General features: G+C 40.4%; 1 protein-coding gene across 13 annotated transcripts in view; it reads right to left on the bottom strand.

Moving 5' to 3' along the window:
* Positions 1 to 15,288, bottom strand: part of ANKS1B (ankyrin repeat and sterile alpha motif domain containing 1B) — a 1,094,885-nt gene that overhangs the window by 157,639 nt on the left and 921,958 nt on the right. The window lies entirely within an intron of this gene.

The following is a 15,288-nucleotide window of genomic DNA, read 5'->3' as shown; positions in this document are numbered from 1 at the left end:
GTGCCCATCTTCTCAGTGTAATCTTCTCATCTGTAATACTGATGCAATACTACCTTCACAAGGATATTATGAGAAGGGAATAAGATGATGTGTGTATAGGGATGGAGAAAATTGTATTCACCTGCATTCCTCTAGCACTGCATTTCTTTAGAATAAAAACGGTGGTAAGCTCTGTGAGGGAGATGGTGAGACAGAGACAGACTCAGGTAATTCAAGAAGGTTGCTTAACTTCTGCACTTAATGACAAGGAGAGGAGTTTTTATTGTTCTCAGGAGGAAAGTGGTAAAGAAAGAGGAGTCACTGAGGGCAAAAGTTTTTTGGGGCAAGTGTGACAATATGCCATTGAGAGATGGGAAATATTGAATGAGGCTTTAAACAAATTGTTCGTGTTGGGTATATGCTGTAAACACCTTCACCTTCCCATCATCTGAAATCTTTAGTAAGGACTAAGTAACTGACTAATGTTTCTATGTGTGATTAGATTAATAGGGGGAGGGTCTCAAAGAGGTATCGAGATTTGCGTCCATGTTGGCACAAATTAAAATAGACAGCCTGAGTGGATGTATTTGCCTGAAGATGAGTATAAAGCTGGTGCTGGGTTATAACATTCTTCTTTGATTGTTTCCTCTGGATGATTTCAGTTTTTGTTGAGGCTGTGTACTTTGGGGTGTGTGTGTGTAACAGTAATTATGTATATTCTGTTTAGTTTTTTTTCCCCATGAGCTCTACCACCAGGCTCTGCACACAGTGGATATTCAAATATTGAAGAATTATCAATGTCAGTAGTAGCTACTAAGGGAAAGAAACTGATATGATCTAGTGTAATCATTTCAACAACGTTTTGATGTAGGAATTAGTCTTTGCAGTTTACAAATGAGGTATGTGAGGCTCAGAGAGGCCAGGAAACTACACCTACTGAGTGGTCAAGCAGAGATACAATTCCATGGTTCTGGTCAATGAAATGTTAGCAGACTATCTAGGTGTCATATACACCAAACGCTACACATTGCGTATACTTTGAAACCCCACTGAAATCAGAAGAATAAGAAGAATTGACTTTAAAAACATTCTTAGCAAATAAAAAGTAGGAAAAGGGAGGGAGAACAAGAACATAAGAAAAAAAAAACATGGCATAACTTAGTTATCCCTTAGATAATTGTAGGGTTGTACTGACATTACTCATTGTACTGTAATGACACCAAAAAGGAAAAATGTGCCAGGTAGATGCAACATTTGTGCAAGAAAAGGCTGCCTCAAATGTGTCTGAAAGCATGGCTCTTTCTTCAGCCAAGTCAAGTCCAAAGGAGCGCATGAATAATTGGCTACAGCTACCCTTTAAGCAAGTGCCAGCTCTCTCTGCTCGGGGTTGATACATATCCAAACCGTAGGGAGTCAGGAATCGGCTGCCAGCAGCCAATGGGCTTCTGAGCATTCATGACCAGACCAGGTGCTGATCCATCAAGCTAATTAGCAGCCTGTGGGCCACTGTTAGCTGGGAAGGTAGAAGTTTTTTACCTTTTCCTGACAAACTTTGTGCCTATCCGTGCTTTTTGAACAAGATACGATCACAAAGTTCTATCAGCAAATAATTCCACACACACACAAACACACCTCATTTAGAATTCAAAAGGAGTAAGGCTAAAAGGAAATAGAGGTTTGCTTTAAGTAAGATGAGAGACTATCAAAACAAAGGAAGTGTGATTTGGTGAGTGCTGTGAAGTGTGTAAACCTGGTGATTCACAGACCTGTACCCCTGGGGATAAAAATATATGTTTATAAAAAATAAAAAAAAAAAAAAACAAAGGAAGTGAACTTCCACACACACACAGTGTATATATATATATAGTGCTTTTCCCCATTTTATATATCTTATAGTATCATCGCCACAGAATGGACATTCAATAAATGTTTGGTCTTATTGATAATAATATTTAAAACAAAAAGAACACAAAAAAAGGGGAAATGGGACAGAATTGCAGCCTGTTGGTACCCGAAATGTATTTGAACATCAGGATCCCAGAGGAACAGAAGAAAAAGAATTAGCTTCAGTGGGAAATAGAGAGAACGTGTTGAATGTTCAGAAAAACAGTAATTAGTTTAATTAGGAGATGAAATACATCAGAAATAGTGTCATCGCAAACTATAAGGCAATGTGTAAATCAGCAAAAGAAAGAATCCAGGTAATTTTAATATATTTGTAGAAACTTATTATAAATGATGCATCTAAAAAATTGGTTTTAATGTGATGGTCAAACAGTAAAATAATAACCACCAATGAAGCTACAACCATTCCAAACGTCTTCACTGACACAAGAGAAGCATTCTACAGCCAATCAGTTCAGTATTTTTGACTTTGTTGACCATGGGTCCAATAATCACCTGCGGAACAGTGTCAATATATGAGTTGGAGAAACGAAATAACAAAGAAGCATCCTAGTCCTTGAAGTAGCCAAATCTGAAAATCATACAGAATGGTAAGGCAGAATACTGGCAGGAGTCTTAAAACACAGAGGTAACATTTATGGAGATATCTGCACGAGCTCTCTGTCAACATATGGAGAATTGAGGAAGGGCTACGGGATTTCAATGACACCCCCGTCACCACCATCTGGAGATATAAATCCTGCAGTAGAATTTCTTTTAACTGTGATATCTTACTGATGAGCTTTATATTAATGACAAGATCATAGCCAAAGTTCCCTTGGATTACTTACTATAAATCTATTTACTGCTTGATTCTAGGATTAGAAAAATGGATGTCTGCCTTTGTGAAGAACAGCTGCCGCTGTATTTGTAGAATCAAAGAGTCAAGATAATGATACTGTTGATTCCACAGTCTTCAGGGACTTAAAGAAAGCATCACACTGCCCGAGAAGGTTTGGATGTACTGGCTATAATGTGAACGATACTGCCCCAAGTAGCTAATCTCCATGTTGAGATTATGAGAACAAATCTCTTCAAATATTTACTGACTAAAAACGTAGTGAATGGTTCCTTAGGAAAAGCAGGGGCACGAGTCGATTACTTTTGCTGTAAGAAATTAATGCACTACCTGGACTACAATCAATTTCAGGATTGTGGTCTTTTAAATGGAAGACAATAGTTTTTCCAGGGTCGATGAGCTACTGGGATTCATGCCAAATGAGAATCCTCCATCATGCTTTCTACAGTCTTGTGTGTGTGGAGCACATGAGGTCACAAATCTGTTCTATGGTTGGTCCAGTTATTGCCCTGGAAAAATGACTCTCCTACAACCTACCCACTGCTACAGACTGTCTCTCTCTGGCTTGATCAGAGCTGACCCTCCAGTTCTTCTTGGCTAAGACATTTCTTACCAGCGAAGGTAGAAAGACGCCTCTGATCCTGACCATCATATCTATCTCTCCAGCCTAAAGAATGATGTCTTCAACTCTTTGATGCACCTCTAGGGTCTGGGGTGCTTTTGCCTGTGGGACTCTGTCTGCCTCTCACATTCTGCTGCCAGTTCCTTCCCTGGAAAGCTGTTCTTCCTTTCTGTGTTATCTCCTCCTCAAAGCTTTCCCTGATAACAATAGCAAACACATAGCTTGGTCCCACGTATACTTCTAAATGCTTTACTAAACACGTTTCATCGTCACCAGAGTCCTACTAAGTAGCTACTATTATAATCTCCATCCTAGAGACAGAGAGACTTAAAGGCAGAGAGGATAAGAAATTTACTTAAGGTCACTGGTAAGTGGCAACACGGAGATTCTGAACTAAGGCAGTCAGGCTCCTGAGCGCCCGTCCTTCAGCACTCCTCAGAGTAGAGTGGTCCTGAGCCCTCACCACCATAGCCCCAGCACTGGCCACCAGAGAACCAACTGCCTAGCACGGCAATCATGTTTACAACCCTCCCCTCCTTCTGTGTTCTCGAACTCCAGCTAATCCTCAACACTCAGTCCAGGAGTCATTTCCTTCCTTCCTTCCTTTCTTTCTTTCTTTCTTTTTTGTAAAGATTTTATTTACTTATTTGACAGAGAGAGAGAGAGAGAAAGAGATCACAAGTCGGCAGAGCAGCAGAGAGAGAGAGGGAAGCAGGTCCCCGCTGAGCAGAGAGCCTGATGTGGGGCTCGATCCCAGGACCCTGGGATCATGACCTGAGCCGAAGGCAGAGGCTTTAACCCACTGAGCCACCCAGGCGCCTCCATTTCTTTCTCTTTCTTTCCTTTTTTCTTTTCTTTCTCCCTCCCTTCCTTCCTCCCTCTTCTTCCTTCCTTCCTTCCTCTTTTCTTTTTTCTTTTCCCTTTCCTTTCTGTTTCTTTTCTTTTCTTCTTTTCCTTAAGGCTTCCTGCTTCTGCCCCTTCAGCCCAGGTGAGGTGTGTCCTCCACTGTCCGCACTGTTCTCTGTGCTAGAGCGCAACGCTGCATGTCTGCTTACTTGTTTGTGTTCTCCACTACTCCACAAACTCTTTGAAGACAGAGATGGTCTGAGATGTTCTGGTAAATAACACAGTGCCTGCCATATAGAGCTGCCACTACATAAATTTGTCTGTTTAAAGGATGGACCCTTATGCTAAGAAGTCTCCATTTTATGGCTGGTTTCCAGCTTTTACAGGCAGATTAAGAACAAAAAGGATTCTATCAGAAATCCTGGGGAAATCATGACAAATACTTAGCCCCAGTTCAGAAAGAAGCAAGGCTATTTATAGCTCAGGGGCTCAATGTTACATGACCTGGACTTAATTTTTCCTCACAGCTTAGATGTGTAGAATTTTAGACTGGAACGGCCCTTCGAGATCATTTAGTCCAGGCACTGCAAACCGGTGGCCTCGAGAGATGTTTTATTTGACACTTACTAGTATTTGTTTCTATTTTTATTGGAACACCTCGAGGCAGGACATTTCCTTTTTATTTCTCCACCTTCTGCACTATATTCTATTGTTATGTACCACTTCATTTATTTATATCATCCACCTCCCGCTTCAAGGCATTTTAGTATGAAATATCAGATTGCAACTCAACCCAGTTTTGTCCCCCTTTAAAGTGAAACTTCTCAAGTCTGTACTTAGGGTCTCTAAGTCTCTCATTAACTCATTCCAATCAGGTGTCACATCCACTGGCCTGTCAAGGTGACCAGTGGCCTTCATGCTGCTAAGTCTGGTTGCCGGGACTGACCTGATATGCTCCCCACCCTGATTTTCAGGAAAATACTCTCCTGGTTTTTCTCCTACTTCTCTGGCCTCTCTTTCTCTTCCTCCCCTAATCCCTCCTCATGCCCATGTCTTCTACACGTTGGATGGCCCAAGGTACTGTTCCTGGGCCTGTTCCTTCTCTCCATCTACTCTCACTCTTTTGATGAATAAGTGAGTGAGTTAATTTTTCCAGTGGGAAAAAAAAGGGTAAGTAACTTGGTAGGAACACACAGTGATAAACCGGCAGAACCCAAATCCAGCTTTCTTACCTCCCCATCTAGCCCTCAGCCACCACATCTTGATGCAGCTTTGGTCTGTCAGGCCCATTGAATAACACTGTGCTGAGAGGGAAGGAGATCTCTGGAGTTCTCTCATCATGTCTTAGGTCTCATCTTTTCTACTTTCCTCTTAACACCCCCTCCATCATCACATAGCCTGGTTAAGTCATGGCTGGGCAATTATTGATGTGTTTGCTAAGTGTTCTGATTTCCTCTCAGAGGAAAACCTTGTGCATGATTCTTCCATTATTCAGGAAGTAACAAAAGATATAGTCATAATATATAGGAAAAAAGAATGATTCACTGCTGAGCCACTGAGCCACAGGGAGCAATCCAAGGTTTAGAGGAGATAATCAGCTAAGATAAGTCACCATGATGTCACAGTGAAATATACAAATACCTCAGTGGGCTGATCCAAAAGAACATGTCAATTAAATCAACTTGCTGCTGAGCACTTTTCCACATCCATGAAGAGATGCTCTCCACTCTGACAGCCTTATTTAAGGAGAGGCAATAAAAAGAAGTGGCGGGAGGCAGCAATCTATCCAACATACTTCATGGAGGAAGAAATGACTTCAAATTGCTTCAGAATAAATGAATATAGTCACACTGAAACATTCTGAAAGAGGTCAAACATGTTTGGACACTCAACCCAACAGGTCAAGAATACATCTAACAAAGTATAGACAGCGTAGACCATCAGTGGCTAGCAAAGCCTTATCAGGACATGGTAGCTGAACATGGTCCTTGGTAAAACCCACTTGGTTAGAATAGTGCAGATGCTCTTAAACTCTCTAGACCTCAGTTTAGTTCCTTCATCACGGAGTGACGAAGAACACTTCTCAGTGTTGTTTCAAAGACTAAAAGAGTATGTTTTTGAAAATCAAATCCTCAAAAATCAAGTCCTCAATAATAACAGCAAATATTTATACGTCCTTACTATAAACCAGGTACTGGCAAATGCTAATTTGCTTAACCCTTACAACAACCCTCAGATTCAACCATTATTATTACCATTATACAGATGGAGAAATTGATGTATAGAGAGGTTAGGCAACTTTCTCAATGGCACACAGTTAACAAGTGACAAGGATGGGTCTTTGGGTCCAGGCAGTCTGGATCCCAGAGGATTGATCTTCCCGACACTACACCCATAAATGTCAGGGCTCTTCCCTTCCACTCTATACTCCAGAAAGCCAGTGTTCCTGCAAACTCAAAGTTTTGCTGACTCAAAGTCTCAGTTAAAGGAAAGTACCGTGTCCATATTCTCTGGAGCTTAGTAATTTAGCCCTCATTTCTATATCAGCTTAGTCCCCATATGCATGAAGACAGTAAAACAAAAAACAAAAACCAGTTCAATTAATACAAGAGGTAAGAGCACAAGTTTGAGATTGTTTTTTATTTGGTATCAGCTGAACTACTCTAAGCATTCAGGATAAAGGGTTATTTATCCCAGTTAATGAATCTCATGGTAACATAAATGTCTTCCAGCTCTGAGATTAGTGAGTAGCTCTCGTCTGGGGACCACTTAGTGGAGCAAATCCAGCATGAACAAAAGAGGAGTGGGATTTGGGAGAATGAGGAGGGGAGAAGGGAGAGTAGGAGCATTTGCTGAGCAGCTACCTCACGCCAGGCATCACACTAGGTCCCTGACCCTCATTATTCCCATTAATTATTATGACAACTCAATCATCCACAAACACTTATGGACTGCCAGGCGCCAGCATTGTGCTGGGATTACTAAATTGAATAAATCATGGTCCCTGCCCTTCTAAGGAGAATGAAGAAAGAAAACAAGCAGAGCAGCTATTTGAGCTCAGTGTGGTGTTATTTTGGTGTGAATATACACAGGCAGTGGAACTGTGGTAAGCAGGACAAGATGGTACTGGCCATGCTTAGGGTCCCTTCACAAAGGACTCTTTCCTTGACAGGGCAGCCTATCTCTTTCCTGACTCTTTCCTGACTCTTTCTTGGCTCGATGATGCCAACCACTGCTCCTCCCTGCTGCTCTCCCCACCTCTGCCCAGGGAACATGGTAAATTGGCCAGATGAGTCAGAATCTCTCCCTTAGGAGTTTACATTTGGAGGCTGACTAGAAGTCAGAGATTCAGCTCTAGTGATAGAAACTAAGAAGATGATCAAAAAGGAGTCCAAAGCAGACGAGAAGGAGACCAGGTGGGACCAGGGGCAGGCAGGAGTCGTAAGTAGGCAGAAGCTATGAGTAAACAGAAGCTACAAGGCACACAAAAGCATGGAGGAGTGCATGAGGAAGCTAGCTGGTAGCAGAAAGAGAATGCATGGGAGTAGGGGATGCTGTGATACATGTACCACAGTTGCTTTAACCATCCCCCTAATGTTGGATCATTTTCTTTCTTTCTTTCTTCTTTTTTTTTTTGTATTACGAGGAATCTTATGATGAATATCCTTGTACACCGATAATTGTAGCCTTTCTGATCATTTCCTGTAATATGTTCTCAGATCAAGGGCTACACACATTTTATAGCTCTTACGACAGTAGGAATCCTTTTTCACAGAAAGATAGTACTGATTTTCCACTCTCTTCAGTAATAAACGGAAGGCTCTATTTTAGCACATTCTACCAATACTGAGCCTTGGTCAATCAACCATTAAAATTTTGACTTTCTCAAGTATTTGAATATTTTTCATATGTTATGGGGCATTTTAAATTCTTTTGTGAATCAAGCTTGTTCATGTCTTTTGTCCATTTTGTCTGTTGGGACATTTATGTTTTTGTTATTGGCTTATAAGAACTCTTCATATAACAAGACCGACGCTCATAGACATATTTTGCAAGGGTTTCCCCATACTTTGCTCTTTGCCTTTTAATTTTTGAGGCACAGAAGTTCATATTTTTCAAACATAGTCAAATTTCTTTTTCTTCCTTTCTTTCTTTTTTCTTTCTTTCACTCCTTCCTTCTTTCCTTCCTTCCTCCCCCCTCCCTCTCTCCTCTCTTTCTTTCTTTCTTTCTCTCTTTCTTCCACCCCATCCTTCCTTCCTTAAAAAATAGTTTTTCCTTTCCAGATCAGGAAACTACTTGGCTTGTTTTTTTCCCTCCTAGTGTTAAAAAATGTTTTTGTATTTGCATATAACGCTTTTGTTTATTTAGTATTTATTTTATTGTAACTGAATTTTTATGAAGGAAAATTTTTAAGCAAAATAAAAAAAAATAGAATTGTACCATCCTATTCCAGAAAGGTCTCTGTTGTGTTAATACTTGTTTTCTAGTAAATCTAGTAAATCGATGAATTTCAGTAGCTCATACAATGAATTGAGCACACAGAGACCTATTTAAGCACATAATGAGGAAGAGTATATGATCCAAAGAAGGAGGGATGTCATCATTTGTGTGCTCTGTACAGAACCTACTGAATAAGAACAATTCAGTCTACTTTAACTCTTTTAAAGAGTCAGAAACCCTCAATTATGAGGCTGCATCTGTACTGATTTACAATGGGACACTTATACATACTGTTCCTCCTGGACCCCAACTCCCACTTTCCAACTGCCTTTCAAAACTAAATTATTATATTTCTTTAAAAAGAGAACACTTTGTCATTTGGGAGAAATGTTTCTTTTCTTTTTTAGTTTGTTCTTATTTGGTACCCAGGGCAACTTCAACTGATATTTTCCCAGGGCCTTTTTTTTTTTCTTTTTAATTGAAGGATAGTTGACACAGGATGCTAAATTAATTTCAATACATTGAAATTGGATAACTCAATACATTATTCTGTGCTCACCAGAAATGTAGCTGCCATCTGTCACATACAACACTATTACAAAAACCTTGACTATATTCTATGCTGGGCCTTTCATTTCCATAACTTATTTATTCCATAACTGGACATTTGTACCTCTTACTCCCCTTTATCGCCCCTCCACCCACCTCCACCCACCTCTACCCACCTCCCCTCTGACAACCGCTTGGTTGTTCTCCGTATTGAAGAGTCTGGTTTTTGTTTTTTGTTTTGTTTTTTAAATTCCACTTGTAAGTGAAATCATATGGTATTTGCCTTCTCTTCTGACTTATTTCACTTAACATTATTCCCACTAGGTCCACCCACATTGTTGCAAATAGCAAGATCTTATTCTTTTTTATAGCTGAATAATATTCCACTAGTGGAATATTTCTCTCTACATATACATACATACATACATATATATATACACATATATATATTCTTTATCTATTCATCTATTGGTTGCTTCTGTATCTTGGCTATTGTAAGTAATGCTGCAGTAAATTTAGGGCTGAGGGTCTTTTTCAAAGTATGATGATTGGATGATTGGATAAAAACCAATTGGTAAGGGGCACCTGGGTGGCTCAGTGGTTTAAGCCTCTGCCTTCGGCTCGGGTCATGATCTCAGGGTCCTGAGATTGAGCCCCACATCAGGCTCTCTGCTCAGCGGGGAGCCTGCTTCCCCCTGTCTCTCTGCCTACTTATGATCTCTCTCTATCAAATAAATAAATAAAAATCTTAAAAAAAAAAAAACAAAAAAACCCCCAACCAATTGGTGAAGTAGTTGGCTATATTTTTTAAAAATATGCAATTATGAGTGTATTTAACATAATAGCGAGTTCCAAAATAGAGTAAAAGGTAGGAGAACACTCTAAAGAATGACCATACTATGGACTTTTCATTTCAATGACGGGAAACTTCAGCAAGTGAGGAAAGTCCACCAGCTCAACATCCAGTTATCTGAAGTAAAAGTGTATTAGTTTACAACAGCTGCCATAATCAAGTACCACTAGTCGGGTGGCTTAAACAACAGAAATTCACTGTCTCACAGTTCTGGAGGCCAGAAGTCCAAGACGATATGTTGGCAGGGTTGGTTCCTTTTGAGGGCTGTAAGTGAAAATCTGTGCCATACTTCTTGCCTACCTTCTGATGGTTTGCTGGCAATCTTTGGCATTCCTTGGTTTGTAGAAGTGTTCCCTGAACTCTGCCTTTGTGTTCACATGGTATTTTCCCTCTGTGCATGTCTGCCTCTAAATTTCCCCTTTTTATGTGGACACTGATCATATTGGAGTAGGGCCCACCTTAACTACCTCATTTTAACTCACTTACATATGCAAAGACCCTATCTCCAAATAAAATATAATTCTGAAGTACTGGGGGTTGGGACTTCAACAAGGAATGAGGTGGCACAATTCAACCCATAAGAGATGGGTAATATAATAATTACAATAATTATTGTACTACATACTCTGATGTTGGGTAGAATATGGGCATCTCAGAAGACAAATTGAGTTTCAATCCTGGCTCTTATTAGATCTGAAACTTTGGGAAATCCCCCTGAACCTGTTTCTTCAACTGTAAAAAAAGAACTGAATTATGGGAAAGATTTATTTATTGATTTACCAAATGACTATACACTAAGCAGTTGGTTTCATGTTAAATGCCTAATATATAGTACATATATATAGTACAGTATATAAATGCCCAGTATATAGTACACATTCAGCATATGTTTTCTTTTTCCTTACACATGTTTGAATTATTAGAATAATATGAGGGATAATTGTGTAGGGATAATAGTGCTAATCTAAGGATCAGTAAATGAAATTAAAAAGTAATGGAAGTACTGGGTGCCTGGGTGGCTCATTTGGTTAAGCATCTGCCTTCAGCTAAGGTCATGATTCCAGAGTCTCAGGACAGAGCCTGGCATTGGGACCCCTGCTCTGTGGGCATTCTGCTTCTCCTGCTCATCCTACCCCCTTCATGCTCTCTTTCTCAAATAAAGAAATACAATGTTTTAAACAAAAAGTAATGGAAGTACTGTATTTTCATTAAATGGTTTTTATTTATAGGATGTATTTCTATGTTTATGATATAACTATTAAAATTTGGCAAGCTTTTAAAATATTTCAGGGTCATTATTGGTTTCAATTTCATTTTTTTTGTTTTTTGTTGCTGTAGAGAGATGAGGTTGGGGACTCCTGGTATTCTTCATCACTTAGTGACTCTCTAAATTTCAAAGAGATATATATCTATCTATATCTATATCTATATCTATATCTATATCTATATTTATATATCTATATATATCTAGCTAGCTATACCTTAAGATGCCCATCTCTTTTTAAAAAATATTTCATTTATTTAACAGACATTTATTTACTTATTAGAGAGAGAGCACAAGTAGGCAGAGCAACAGGTAGAGAGAGAGGGAGAAGCAGGCTCCCCACTGAACAAGGAACCCGATGTGGGGCTCGATCCCAGGACCCTGGGATCACAACCTGAGCCAAAGGCAGTTGCTTAACCAACTGAGCCACCCAGGCGCCACCCAAGAAGCCCATCCCTTGTGGGTTGAATTGTGCCACCTCATTCCTATATTAAAGTCCTAACCCCCAATATTTCAGAATGTGATCTTATTTGGAGATAGGGTCTTTGCAGATGTAAGTGAGTTAAAATGAGGTAATTGAATATATATATGTATATATTTTCTAAACTTCCAAAGATATAAAAAATAGCCTGCACATGCAGAATGACTACAAATGGAGTAGACTCAATTGATTGATCCATGTCTTTTTTTTTTTTAATAAAGGTGAAATTATGGCTAGAATTTGTTTATGTGAATTTATGCTTCCTTTTTGGAGTATGTGATCCACTGTGAAACCAAGTAAAAGATCATGAATCAATACTTCAAGGGGATTTGTAATATTTCACTGTTCAGTAAATTTGATGTTTTATTCACTGAACCATGTTTCCTACAATATTGCATTAAAAAGAAATATCTTGCTTGATTCTCAATGGGAAATATGCCAGGGAGAAAACTACCTGTCTAAAAGCCTTTCAAAATTTCCTTTTGCCAAGCATGTGCCTTTCCTGAGAACAGGGAATCTTGTTCTCCCTGATAAGGTTTCTTAGAAGAATCTCTAAGGCAGTGCATTTTAAACCTGTAAAAATCATTAACTTTCACAGTAGAGTGATCTTTTCCAAGGAAATCACACACAAATTTCTAGGTCTATGGATAGTGCAGGGTAGAGGTTCTAGAGATCCTTCCATAATCAGGTTTTGCTCTGGTTTAGAGTGGGATATGCTGAGGCAATGTCTGTAGAATCCCAGGGTTCACTGGGACACAGTTTGAAAGCCACTGTATTAGAGCTTGGTCTGTAGAGGAATGAGGGCACCGTACCAAACAGTCCTACCTGATATCATAAAGTAAGAATCATAGGGAGAGGAAAGGGAAAATGCTGGTACCCATGTCCTGTGATTCACCTGGACACTGGGGCATTTTTGATGACTACATGAAGGTTTCTTTTCCGTTAGGTAAGAGGATTTAGTTTTAGAAACTGAATGTAGGATGTGTATGCCAGTTTCTCTAAGGAATACTCACTGATTTCACAGATTGTGCTGTGAAGCATCTGCTTGTACTTCCACGGTCACCTGTTATTGCACTGATCTTGCGTCTGTATTATAATCGACAGTTTTGCTTGGATCCTCCAGTAGGCAAAAACACTGAGGATAAGAGCCATAACTAATAACAATAGTTATTATTTTAAAACAGAAATTTAAAAATATCTATTTATTTATTTTAGAGAAAGAGACAGAGGGAGCATGTGCAGCAGGGAGGGGCCGAGAGAGAGAGAGAGAGGGTGAGGGAGGGAGAAACCCATGCAGACTCCATGCCGAGTGTGGAGCCTGAGGTGGGGCTCTATCGCACCACCCCGAGATCAGGACCCAAGCAGAAACCAACAGTTGATCACTCAGCTGACTGTACCACTCAGGCACCCCTTAGAGCAACTGGAATTTTTGAACACAATACCAGACACTATTCTAAATACTTAATATATGGTATCTCATTTAATCCTCACACAACCCAGGGAAGCAGATTCTGTTGTCGGCATCCCATTTTGCAGATGAGACAACTGTGGCACACAGAGGTGGGGTGATTTGCTCTGAGGTGATGCAGCTAAGTGGAGGAGGTGGATTTCAAACCGAGGAAGCCTGCTTTTCCTACTACGTTATATAATACCACTCGGAAATATTTTTTAAATCTTTCTACATGCCAGACACTGTCCTAGGCACTGAGGATATATAGTGATCAAAACCAGGCCCTTGTTTTATAGTTTACATAGTGAGATGCCTTCTATATATGTGCACAGCCAACAGTTGTCAAATGAGTGAACTGAAAGATTATATACCTCTATTATTACTACCACTTCTCAGATAAGGTGACTAAATCTTGGGGAGATAAGGAACTCTTTCAAGGTAACACAGCTAATCCGTAGTGGAGCCTGATTCAAACTTGGTTCTGTACACTCTGGTCCCTAGGCTTCAAGTCAATGTACGGCCACAGCAACCCACACTTACTGAATGGGTTCTGTTTTCAGAGGATTCTCAGGGAGAGGGATAGAGATTTCATAGCATCTGCTCTGCCTCTAACCAAACTTTTGTTTTCACTGGGCTGTTTCTTCCTGTTGGATGCTCTGTGGTCTATGAGTTCCTTGTAATGTTTTCTGACACATGCACTAATGTGGCCCCAGGGCTAGCAGATGAATGAAAAGCATCCTGTGATACATACCATGTGATACTGGGGAACAGAGTGAGATATATCATGCCCGTGTCTACCTACGCCGTTTTAGCTTCCCTACAAATCTCACATCTTGAAGAGCAGAGGCCTGAAACCACACAGGCTGCTCGGATTGTTTGAAGAAAGCACTTTCAGATGTGTTTCAAAGGCCAGGCCTCTAGATCTGGATAAAAAACTCTGCCAGCAGTTGGGGCTGTTATTTGACGGTGAATGTGGAGATGTGTCTACTCCAAGAAGCCGTGAGGATTACTAAGCACACAGAACACTTAGCAAGTCCTCGTCCACTTATCGCATCAACCGTGGGCAGCCAGAAACAGTTGGCTGACTTGCAGTGAACTCCGCTTAGAGCTACCTTCAAACCATCGATCTCAGCGCATACTTTAAACCTGAAAGTCGGCTGCTTTACTAAGCGCTAAGTAAATTAAATTCCACCATGAGAGACTGTGGACTCTGAGAAACAAACTGAGGGTTTTGGAGGGGAGGGGAGCAGGGGTTTGCGTTAGCCTGGTGGTGGGTATTATGGAGGGCACGCATTGCGTGGAGCACTGGGTTTGGAACACTGAGAAAAAAAAAAAAAAAAAAGAGTGGAGAGCAGTTGCATCCCCTGGTAGAAGCTGTGGATGGCAGCAAGTTAACACAAACTTCAATTTTCAAACAAGATCTAGTACATTTATGTAATATTCTTGGCTATTCCAGGGAGGCCAAAAAAAATTAAAAAAACTTACTAGGTCTAGTTAAAAGTATCTCTTTCTTTCTCTCCCTGCCATTCATTCTTCTCTCTCTTTCCTTCTTAAATTCTCCTTTCTCCCTGCCTCCCTCCCTCTTTCCCGATTTCTTCGCTGCCTTCCTGCTTTCTGTGGACTCAACAAACATTTAAGGAGCCCGTAACGCATGGCAGCTTACACCGAACGCCATCATGCGCCTCTAAATACTAAGACAAGGTAACTAGTTCCCGCCCTCAACAGACTCCCTAAGGCCTGAAACAACCAAAGTCACCTGCCCCGGGGAGGCCTGTAGTGCTCTCTCTAGGAAATAGGGTTAGGATCTCTTGAGTGCTTTCTGAGATTTTGCTCTTTGTGTTTGCCCCTGTTTTTCCACCAGGGCTTCATCTTAATAGCATATTGTAATGTTTTACTGCTCTTTCAAGGAGCTCAGTGTGTTTTCTGTAGACTCTGTCAGTTATTGCTAGGTTCTAAATGAGGTTTTAAAGCAAATGGTTGACGTTTAGGAGGCTTTTTCTTTCTAAAAGGGACATCACCCGACTCCCAACGTGCTGTGCCTACATTTTCTACCCTCCAAC

This window comes from Mustela nigripes, chromosome 6 (genome assembly GCF_022355385.1).
Source record: "Mustela nigripes isolate SB6536 chromosome 6, MUSNIG.SB6536, whole genome shotgun sequence".
NCBI lineage: Eukaryota > Metazoa > Chordata > Mammalia > Carnivora > Mustelidae > Mustela > Mustela nigripes.
The sequence above is the reverse complement of the archived record's forward strand: the minus strand, read 5'-3'. Positions and strand labels throughout refer to the sequence as shown.